Raw genomic sequence first — 10472 nt, forward strand, 5'->3', positions numbered from 1 at the left:
ATTAAGAAGCTATGGGGCCCAGAGAGTTGGCTCATACCTGTAATCCCAGCATTTTGGGAGGCCAAGGTGGGTGGGGATTACCAGACCACCTTGGTCAATATGGTGAAATACCATCTCTACTAAATATAGAAAAATTAGCTGGACATGGTGGTGGGCGCCTGTAATCCCAGCTGCTTGGGAGGCTGAGGAAGGAGAATTGCTTGAACCTGGGAGGCAGAGGCTGCAGTGAGCTAAGAGTGTATCACTCTACTCCAGCCTGGGTGACAGAGTGAGACTCCATCTCAAAAAAAAAAAAAAAAAAAAGTTAGTGTTACAGCTCTTTTAGAATTTGTCTAGCAGGCTTTCCGGTTTTTGCTGGAAAGCCCCCGCCAAAAAAAAAAGTTATGATAAGGCTAGTCGCAATGTCTAACAGCTGTAATACCAGCACTTTGAGAGGCTAAGTAGGGAAGGATCACTTGAGGACAGAAGTTCAAGACCAGCCTGGGCAACACTGTGAGATCCTGGTTAAGATGGTAAATTTCATGTTATATGGTTTTTCTTCAATCGTTACTCCTATTATAAGGAATAATACATTATTTAAAGAATACCGTATTATTAGTATAGTTGAAATCTCCTATATATCCCTGCAAACTATGTATCCTATTCATTTCCCTCCCACAGTCAACACCAGCCTGAACTTAGTATTTATCATTCCTATGCATTTTGTTTCATTTTACTACTTCATATGTATGCATTCATGGGCAATATAATACTATAGTGAATATTTAAACATTTTATATAATGGTGTCATATGAATGTATTGTCATGCCCCCAACTTTTTGCCCCACATTATGTTTGGGAGACTAATCTGTGCTAACATACCTCTACTTCAGTGGTTCTCAAACTTTAGTGTGCACTAAAATTGCCTTGAGGGCTTAGTAATACACAGATTGCTGAGCTCAACCCCCAGAGTTTCTGCAGCTGGGCTAAGTTAGGACCTGAAAATTAACATTTCTCATAAGTTTCCATATGATGCCAATGCTATCAGTCCTGGAGAACTACTGCTTAATAAATTTTTTGCTGTTAGATATTAACGATCACAATTTATGTATTCATTCTACCATTGATAGATATTTAGGTTGCTTCCAGACTGTTTTCTATGATGCTATGAATGTTGTGTACATGTGGGACAGTTTCACTTGCATAGAAAAGGCTGTCCAACTCTATCCATCCTTGTCGATTAGCTTATTTGCATGCCAGCCTTTGTTCAAAAGTCCTCATTGTTCCACATTCCTGTCTGCCCTAAGTACTGTCAGACGTTTTAACTTTTGCCAGTCTTAGAAGGGTGCAATGCTTATTGTTGTTCTCATCTACGTTTTCCTGTTAATGAGATTGAGCACCTGCAGCTAGTGCTCCATTTTTCCTTGCCTTACCTGAGTTTCCCTCTAGCTCTCACATGTCTCCAAGCACTCTGCTGGCTTCCCACTGCAGTCTCCTGCATCTGTCTTTCTTCTTTTCTGCCTGAGGGCTTTACCCAGGAGATGGGATGACTCCTCTGCTGTGACAGTGTGGGGTCATGTGCCACATGGTGTCTCAGAGAGTATCACTGGGGCTTTACCCTGTTACCCTCCGTGGTGAAATGATCATTGATTCTTGGTTTTGTTTTACTTTTTTACAATCCTTGTCTTACTCTTCCCACTTTCTTGTGACACTTGGAGTCACCTTTCAAGTAAACTACTTGTGCAAAAGTCTTGTTTCATGGTCTTTTAGGGGGAACCCAAACTAAGAGCATCACTTTATGTTCATAGAACGTTTATTTATTTATTTGTTTGAATAACAGGTTGTTTCTATTTTTGCCCATTTTCCTATTGGGATGCTTGTCTTTAGCTTTTTAATTTGTAAGTTATTGTATATACTGAATATTGACCCTTATTATTTATGTAGAGAGAGAATATTTTATCCCAGTTTTTAATTATCTTTCCACTTTTCAATGGTGTCCTTGATGAGTAGAAATTTCCAATGCAGTGTAGGAGAAACTATCAACAATCTCCTTTATGATCTGTGTGCTTTTGTTTTTCCTTAAGACATCCTTGTTGAAGTCGTAGAAATATTCTTCATCGGTTTAAGGCTGGGTTTGCTGGCTGGCTCACTCCTGTAATCCTAGCAGTTTGGGAGGCCAAGGCAGGCAAATCATCTGAGGTCAGGAGTTCGAGACCAGCCTGGCCAACATGATGAAACCCTGTCTTAACTAAAAATACAAATACATAGCCAGGCATGGTGGCACATGCCTGTAATCCCAGCACTTCAGAGGCTGAAGGAGGAGAATCACTTGAATTTGAGAGGCAGGGGTTGTAGTGAGCCAAGATTATGCCACTTCACTCCATCCTGGGCGAAAGAGCAAAACTCTGTCTCAAAAAAAAAAAAAAAAAAAAAAAAAACTTTATCTGTTTCTAAAATTGAGATCTATAATTCATGTGAAATTGGTATTTATTTGGTGGAAGGAATGGTGCCCCCGCCCTCAACACAAAAAAAATCTCAACATCTTAACTCCCAAAATGTGTAAATGTGACCTTTGGAGAAAAGGTCTTTGCAATGTAATTAAGTGAAGGACCTCCAGATGACATTATCCTAGATTATTTAGGTAAGCTCTCAATACAATAGCAAGCAATCCAATCCAATTCCGACATTTTGAGTCGGAAGTGGAGACGCACACACAGAAGACCATGTGAAGACAGAGGCAGAAACTGGAATGACACAGCCACAAGCCAAGGAACCCTAGAACCACCAGAAACTGAAAGAGGCAAGGAGTAGCACCTTCAAGGGGAGTGTGATGTTGCCCACACTTTGATTTGGGACTTTTGGCCTCCAGACTGCTATAGAATAAATACCTGTTGGTTTTGCCACCTGTTTTTTTGGCAGTTTGTTACCACAGCCCTAGGTACCTCATTCACAACTAGAGGGGCCTCCATTTGAGTAATATTTCTGGACTTTTTATCCAGAGGAGGCAACATGACTTAAAACACAGAATTTCAACCCACCCACCCCCAAGTCTCCCCTAATTGGGGTCTGCCTACCTGCACACCTTTCTCACCTGCTCACTTACATGTTGTAAAGGGCCTGCCCCTATTAGAGAGGGGTGTGGGTATGAAGAAGTCGTGACAGTGTCTGGATAAATAAATATGCTTTATTCAGGGTTAGTTGGCAAGATTGCTTTCCAACAGGCTGACCCACTTTACTCTAGTTTCATTTGTAATAACAGTGATATTTTCATCTTTATCTGCCTGATTCTTTGGCCTATCTCTCAGGTGGAGAAAGTAGACTGCTATCTGTTTGCTTCCTAAAGCCTTGAATTAAATCAAAGGGGTAAGGCAGAGGCTTGAGCAGAAAATGAGCCAGGAATTTGATGGTAGGCAACATCCAGATAAAAAAAAAAGATGCCTCATGTGGTGCCACTTGGGCATTTCAGGAATTGGCCTGTGCATTTGCTAACGGCACCTCTTCTTCAAGATACTTTACTTTCATCTACTACAAAATGGTTATAGTAGGCTGATTGGGATAGAGCCAGAGTGTTTACTGTCATCTGCCTGGAATTGCCACAATTCAGGTGCAAATAATGCCTAAGATAAGAAAGACACCGTCCAGGGCTGTGTGGTGCCCAATCTGTCCAATGGTCAGTAAGTAATGGTTCTTATACCATGTTAAGGAAAAGGATGATACCTATACACCACATCTCTCCCTCCCTCATTCAATAGAAGCATCCCTCATGCAATTCAGCCCCTCAAAGGTCATCTGCTGGATTAGACTTGCATATCTGTGACTCGGTTTGGACTCCAGGAACCATATTTGTTATATACTTACCTAAAAATGTCAAGTTCTGGGTGGACCAGCCTTTGACATTATCTTACTTTAGGTCTGGTACCAGACCCTTCCTCTCAGAGCTACAAAGCACCTGGCCCTGCAGCTCATTTTTGCTGTACATCAGTCAGTCAATCCCAAAACAATTCACAGATGCTCATCCAGCCCTGCCGTTGGTCAGCGTCTGTGTATGCTCACAGCCACCTCTACTCTCCCAGCTCTGCAACAGCCTAGGATAGTAAGGGGCACATAGAAAGTGCTCAAAAAGTGCTGAGTGAACGGATAGATGAATAAGTGTTCTGTATGTGTAAACAGCATAGCTTCCTCCCTGAGTCACATTTGCCTACATGGTATCATAGATTGCCTTTGTGACTTTTTCCATGCCCATATTCTGCCAGAGCTATTATCTCCTTTAATTGACTCACTTGTTTTCCTTAAATGATTTGAGTTAAAAACCTAACCTAAGGGGAAGCTCTATATTCTAAATGAAAATTGGTGTCTTTCTACTACAGTAAAGTCTTCAGTCCACATACTACAGCAAACCATCATGTATTACCTGTTGTGCACATATCATACTTTGAGAAGTGTGGGCCTAGGACTTGGATCCACTGTGACCTGAACCAAGATCCAACAAGCTCCCTGGAGCCAGCTGAATAGTGCATCTGATCCCAACCTGCAGGCCTTGTCAAAGGCAGCACAGAGTGTCGCACTTGTTAGCAACAGGACAAAAAGAGCTGGTGTCTGGAAGAACAAGGAGAGGTAGGCCACAGGCTGTCAGCCCCTGTCAGAAGACGATAGAGCCAGGCCTGTCAGCCAGAGGAAGTGAATCAGAACAATTACTCAAAGTCATTTGTTTGGAGGGCAAGGGAGAAGAGATTTATTTTTCTTCTTTTGCAGGAAATGCTTATGTGAGCACAGACCCTGCTGGGTAGGCAAGCATCTGCCAGGTCACTGGCTGGAAACCCAGGTAATTCTATACTCCACATTTTCTGGATGAAGGTCCCTCTGGCATGGGCTGTCAGGGCTGTCAAATGGCTCATTGAGAAAGCCTCTGCTCAGCATGCCAAAAGAAGACACTGCTTTTCCACATCTACTCCGATGTCAGGGAAGAGGTGTCCCTGGGTGGTGCAGCCTTGGGCATGATAGAGGGAGACCAACCAGGAGAGGGAGGGTAGGATAGTCTGCTTGGCAAAGTGGTTGAGGCTGTTCTGGACCTGGGAGCAGGACACAAGGAAACCACCACTAGTTCTGGGTGCCTTGGAAGGACCTTAGTTCACAAAGGATAAAAAGAAATAAGGGGCTCAATGATTGAGCATCTGCAACGTGCTGGGCACTGTGCTAGCTGCTTTAAGAATAAACATTGGATGGCCATCTTCTACAGATTTTCACAGTTAAGTATTTTTAAATAATCAAATAATATAAGAATATAAGCACTCATCTTACAGCTTTCTGGGAGGCTAGGGCATTTTCCAGGTATTTCTCTTTTCTTTTTATTTTCTTTATTTTTCTTTTATTAACTTTTATCTTAGGTTCAGGGGTACATGTGAAGGTTTGTTATACAGGTAAACTTGTGTCATGGGGGTTTGGTGTACAGATTATTTTATCGCCCAGGTACTAAGCATAGTACCCAATAGTTATTTTTTCTGACCTTTACCCTCCACCCTCAACTATGCCCCAGTGTTTGTTGTTCCCCTCTATGTTTCTATGTGTTCTCATTATTTAGCTCTCACTTATAAGTGATAACGTGGTATTTTGTTTTTTGTTCCTGCATTAGTTTACTTAGGATAATGGCCTCTAGCTTCATCTGTGTTCCTACAAAGGACATGATCTTATTCTTTTTTATGGCTGCATAGTATTCCATGGTGTATTTATACCACATTTTCTTTATCCAGTCCACCATTGATGGCCATCTGTGCTGCAATAAACATTTGTGTGCATGAGTCTTTACGGTAGAACTATTTACATTCCTTTGGGTATATACCCAGTGATGGGATTGCTGGGTTGAATGGTAGTTCTGTTTTTAGTTCTTTGAGGAGTTGCCACACTAGCATTCTGAGAATTTCCAAAGACTACTTTATGTTTCAAAAATCTCTTTGCTGCTTGTCACCTCTTCTGTTGGGTAGCTTCTATGAGCTTAAGTCCATTCACCATGGTTGCCTTAAAATCATGTCTCCACATTGTCACCAGCCTCTCAGGGCCACTTTGCACATTGCTATACCTATTTCTCCACCATGGTAGACCCGAAGTTCTTCTTGACGTCCCAATACACAGCAAATACAAGGTCTTCAGATTGGATGTGTTTTGCCAAATTGCAAAAATAAAATGAGGACACTAGACTGTGACTGGATGGTCAGGGATCGTTGCTTCTAGGACACATCCACCCTGTCCCTTCCCAGGAGGTCACTCCTGTCACAGTGATCTAAAGCCCCTGACCTCAGGCCATGAGGCACTCAGCCTCATTCATCTATCCAGACAAGAAACCTCCTTTTAAAGTCTTACAATTACAATTCCAGCCCCTTCACATTCTCTGGGCCTCGCGAAAGGAAGCAACAAAATAAAAACTTAAGAAAAACATCTCACTAGAGATGCACTCACCTATGATGAAGATAGCCTTTAAATTATTAAGTAGCAGTTTTAAATAAGTGTCCCAAGCATATGCATTTGAAACTCACCATTCATCTATTTTTTTTTTTTTTTTTTGAGATGGAGTTTCACTCTCATTGCCCAGGCTGGAGTGCAATGGTGTATTCTTGGCTCACTGTAACCTCCGCCTCCTGGGTTCAAGCAATTCTCCTGCCTCAGCCTCCTAAGTAGTTGGGGTTACAGGCATGTACCATCATGACTAGCTCATTTTGTATTTTTAGTAGAGATGGGGTTTCTCCATGTTATCCAGACTGGTCTTAAACTCTTGACCTCAGGTCATCCACCCACCTCGTTTATCTTTAACTCTGAGTGACTGTATTATTTATTTATTTAACAGGCCCTTACATAAACACCTATTAAGTACCAGCTACCAAATATTAGCTCATTTAATCCTAATAGCAACCTTATGAGATAGCATCTACTTTTATGCTCATTTGACAGACAAGGACACTGAGGCACAGAGAACCTTGCCCATAGTCATACAGTCAGCTGGTAGCAGATTAAGGTTTACAGCAGGTCATTTGGCTCTGTAGTCAGTGCTCCTAACTATTAGACCATGCTGTTCTGCAGTGGTTTCCTTCTGCACAGAGGAAGAGCCAGTCCCAAGGACAACCCAAGCTTATATTGTTAGGCCTTAGAGAAAAAAATGATGTGTCCACTCTTTCTATGATCAGGGGTTCAGAAGTATTATGACTCAGACACAGAACTCTGTTCCCCAGTTACATTATCTAAATTGGTCTTCAGAACAGCCCAACTAGTTTATCTCTCCATTGTTCACTCTACAAGTGGAGAAACTGAGGTACAGGAAGCATTGAAGCTTAGATTTGACCCCAAACCTTCTTTTAAAAATGTGCTCTTTGCACTGTACAGAACATTGTATCTACAGGATGCCACCAAAAATCATTTTTAAATTTGTCTTATTTCACGTTTTCCATTTGCAGTTCTAAGAACTGAAGATTTTAGAAGAAATAAAGCTGGTTTTGACAGAAAAACTTTCCACAGTGCTTAGCTGCATAAGTAGTGTGCTTGGAGCTCTGTATGGGGGAAAAAAAGACAATTTGTCACGGTTCTAATTAAAAATATAAACCTTTGGGCTGAGCACATTCCTATGCAACTTACTTAACGTAATTCTTGCCTGTAGGTTTTCTTGTTCATCCATCATCTGTTTGCTCACAGTCAGCAAGGATCTATTTTAAATGCATTCTTCTTCCCCAAAGATGATGATGATGATGATGGTGATAATGACCATAGTAATGGTATAATTTCAACATATTTCTATTCATTCAACATGTATTTATTTAAGTGGTCACTTAAATAAGCATGAGACTGTAGCATTAGAATGCCCAGATTTGAATGTTAGCTCTACCACTTGTGTGACCATGAGCAAGTTATGTATTCTGTCTGTGCTTCAGTTCTTTGTTATAAAGATAAAATTAAATTACATATGTGAAGTATTTAGAGCACTGCCTGGCACATAGGTAAGAGCTCAATAAATGTTCTTTGTTATCATTTGGTGACACAGATAAATGTAGCATAGCTGCAATTCAAATTAAATCATAACGGAAATGGAAGTGCTTCCTTACCCTGACTGCTACATTGTGAGGCAAACATTACATGGGAGTAAAATTTTACCCAGCACAATTATTCTCCTTCTTGACTAGTGTCTCAAAATCAGAGTGGTTCTATGGAAGCTACTGTGAAGTTAGCCTTGCAAACTCTTTCAACATTGGCTCTATGTGAAAACTAAATCCATAATATTGGGTGAAGGCAATCTCTGACAACATGGCAGGCTGAGCTCATGTTGCAGGACTTTCTTATTGCCATAAATACTGGCCAAAGTCAGGAAGAAATGTAATACACAGTCTTTTAATTGAATATGTCTATCTCTGCAATACCAGCTTTGCTCCTAGCCTTTATGCTGAGCTCAAAGGAAAGAAAAAAATGCTTAAGGGCTAGAAACAAAATGGAAAATTAAGGCAAGAGTGTTAAGTAAGAGATAGTGCTGTGCCGATTCACAGGGGTCTTAGCAACCAGTGACTGAGAGTTTTACAACCACACAGTGGGTAGGAGATTTGACCTGGAGAAGTGAGAGGGTAGAGAGATAAAAAAAGGGGAAGGTGGAGAAAGAGAGAAAGAGAAAGAAAACAAGTTGTAGTAGAGACCCTTGCATATGGCTGGGAACCTTGAAATGCTGCCAATGACCTTCTTCACAGAACTGGAAAAAACCACTTTAAACTTCATATGGAATCACAAGAGAGGCCACATAACCAAGACAATCCTAAGCAAAAAGCACAAAGCCGGAGGCATCACACTGCCAGACTTCAAACTATACTACAAGGCTACAGTAATCAAAACAGCATGGTACTGGTACCAGAACAGAGACATAAACCAATGGGACAGAACAGAGGCCCCAGAAGCAACACCACACATCTACAACCTTCTGATCTTTGACAGACCTGACAAAAACAAGCAATGGGGAAAGGACTACTATGTTTAATAAATGATGTTGAGAAAACTGGCTAGCAATGTGCAGAAAGCAGAAACTGGACCCCTTCCTGTCACCTTAAACTAAAATTAACTCCAGATGGATTAAAGATTTAAACATAAAACCTAACACCATAAAAGCACTAGAAGAAAATGTAGGCAAAACCATCCAGGACATAGGCATAGGCAAGGACTTCATGACTAAAACACCAAAAGTGATGGCAACAAAAGCCAAGATAGACAAATGGGATCTAATTAAAATTCAGAGCTTCTATACAGCAAAAGAAACCATCATTAGAGTGAACTGGCAACCAACAGAATGGGAAAAAAATTTTGCAATCTACCCATCTGACAAAGGGCTAATATCCAGAATCTACAAACAACTAAAACAGATATACAAGAAAAAAAAACCCCATTCAAAACTGGGTGAAGGATATGAACAGACACTTTTCAGAAGAAGACATATATGAGGCCAAGAAACATATGAAAAAATGCTCATCATCACTGGTCATTAGAGAAATGCAAATCAAAACCTCATTGAGGTACCATCTCATGCCAGTTAGAATGATGGTGATCATTAAAAAATCTGGAGACAACAGATGCTGGAGAGGATGTGGAGAAATAGGAACACTCCTACACAGTTGGTGGGAGTGTAAATTAGTTCAACCAATGTGGAGGACAGTGTGGTGATTTCTCAAGGATCTAGAAATAGAAATTCCATTTGACCCAGCAATCCCATTACTGGGTATATACCCAAAGGACTATAAATCATTCTACTATAAAGACGCATACACACATATGTTCATTGCAGCCCTGTGTACAATAGCAAAGACCTGGAACCAACTCACATGCCCATCAATGATAGACTGGACAAAGAAAATGTGGTACATATATACCATAGAATACTATGCAGCCATAAAAAATGATGAGTTTGTGTCCTTTTTAGGGACTTGGATGAATCTGTAAGCCATCGTTCTCAGCAAACTGACACAAGAACAGAAAACCAAACACCGCATGTTCTCATTCATAGGCAGGTGTTGGACAATGAGAACATGTGGACTTAGAGAGGAGCATCACACACTGGGGGCAGTTGTGGGGGTAGGGGAGGGACAGCACGGGGTGGGGAAGGTGGGGAGGGATAACATGGGGAGAAATGCTGGATATAGTGTCCACCTAAAGTAAAATAAAATAGAATAAAAGAGACTCAGTAAACTGGAAGATAAACATAAGGAAATAAAGTAGCTTTTAGAGTTTGTCACAGAAATTATGAGATATTTGAAAATGATAGCATAAGAAGGTACAAGGATACATCTTACAGAATGTTCAGAAAAGGGAAATTAGAAGATTCCAGTAGGAGGAAACAGAAAGATGGAAGGTAGGCAATATTTGGTGAGACAATGGCTAAGAATTTATCTAAGTGGAAAAAAGATGACTTGAAAAGGTACATGGAGTCCTAAGAAGAATAAAAACCAACCCATGTCTTAACACATCATGGTAAAACTTCTAAACAA

The 10472-nt window shown here is 40.8% G+C and overlaps 1 non-coding gene across 1 annotated transcript; it reads left to right on the forward strand.

The window, feature by feature from the left end:
• Positions 1–305: 305 nt before the first annotated feature.
• On the forward strand, positions 306–367 carry LOC135271377 (U7 small nuclear RNA). Its single transcript, XR_010339474.1, has one exon. It is a non-coding gene; the product is annotated as a U7 small nuclear RNA (small nuclear RNA).
• The last annotated feature ends 10105 nt before the right edge of the window (positions 368–10472 follow it).

The sequence above is a fragment of the Aotus nancymaae genome, unplaced genomic scaffold (assembly GCF_030222135.1).
Source record: "Aotus nancymaae isolate 86718 unplaced genomic scaffold, 86718_ANA_hifiasm-v0.15.2.pri h1tg000076l, whole genome shotgun sequence".
Lineage (NCBI taxonomy): Eukaryota > Metazoa > Chordata > Mammalia > Primates > Aotidae > Aotus > Aotus nancymaae.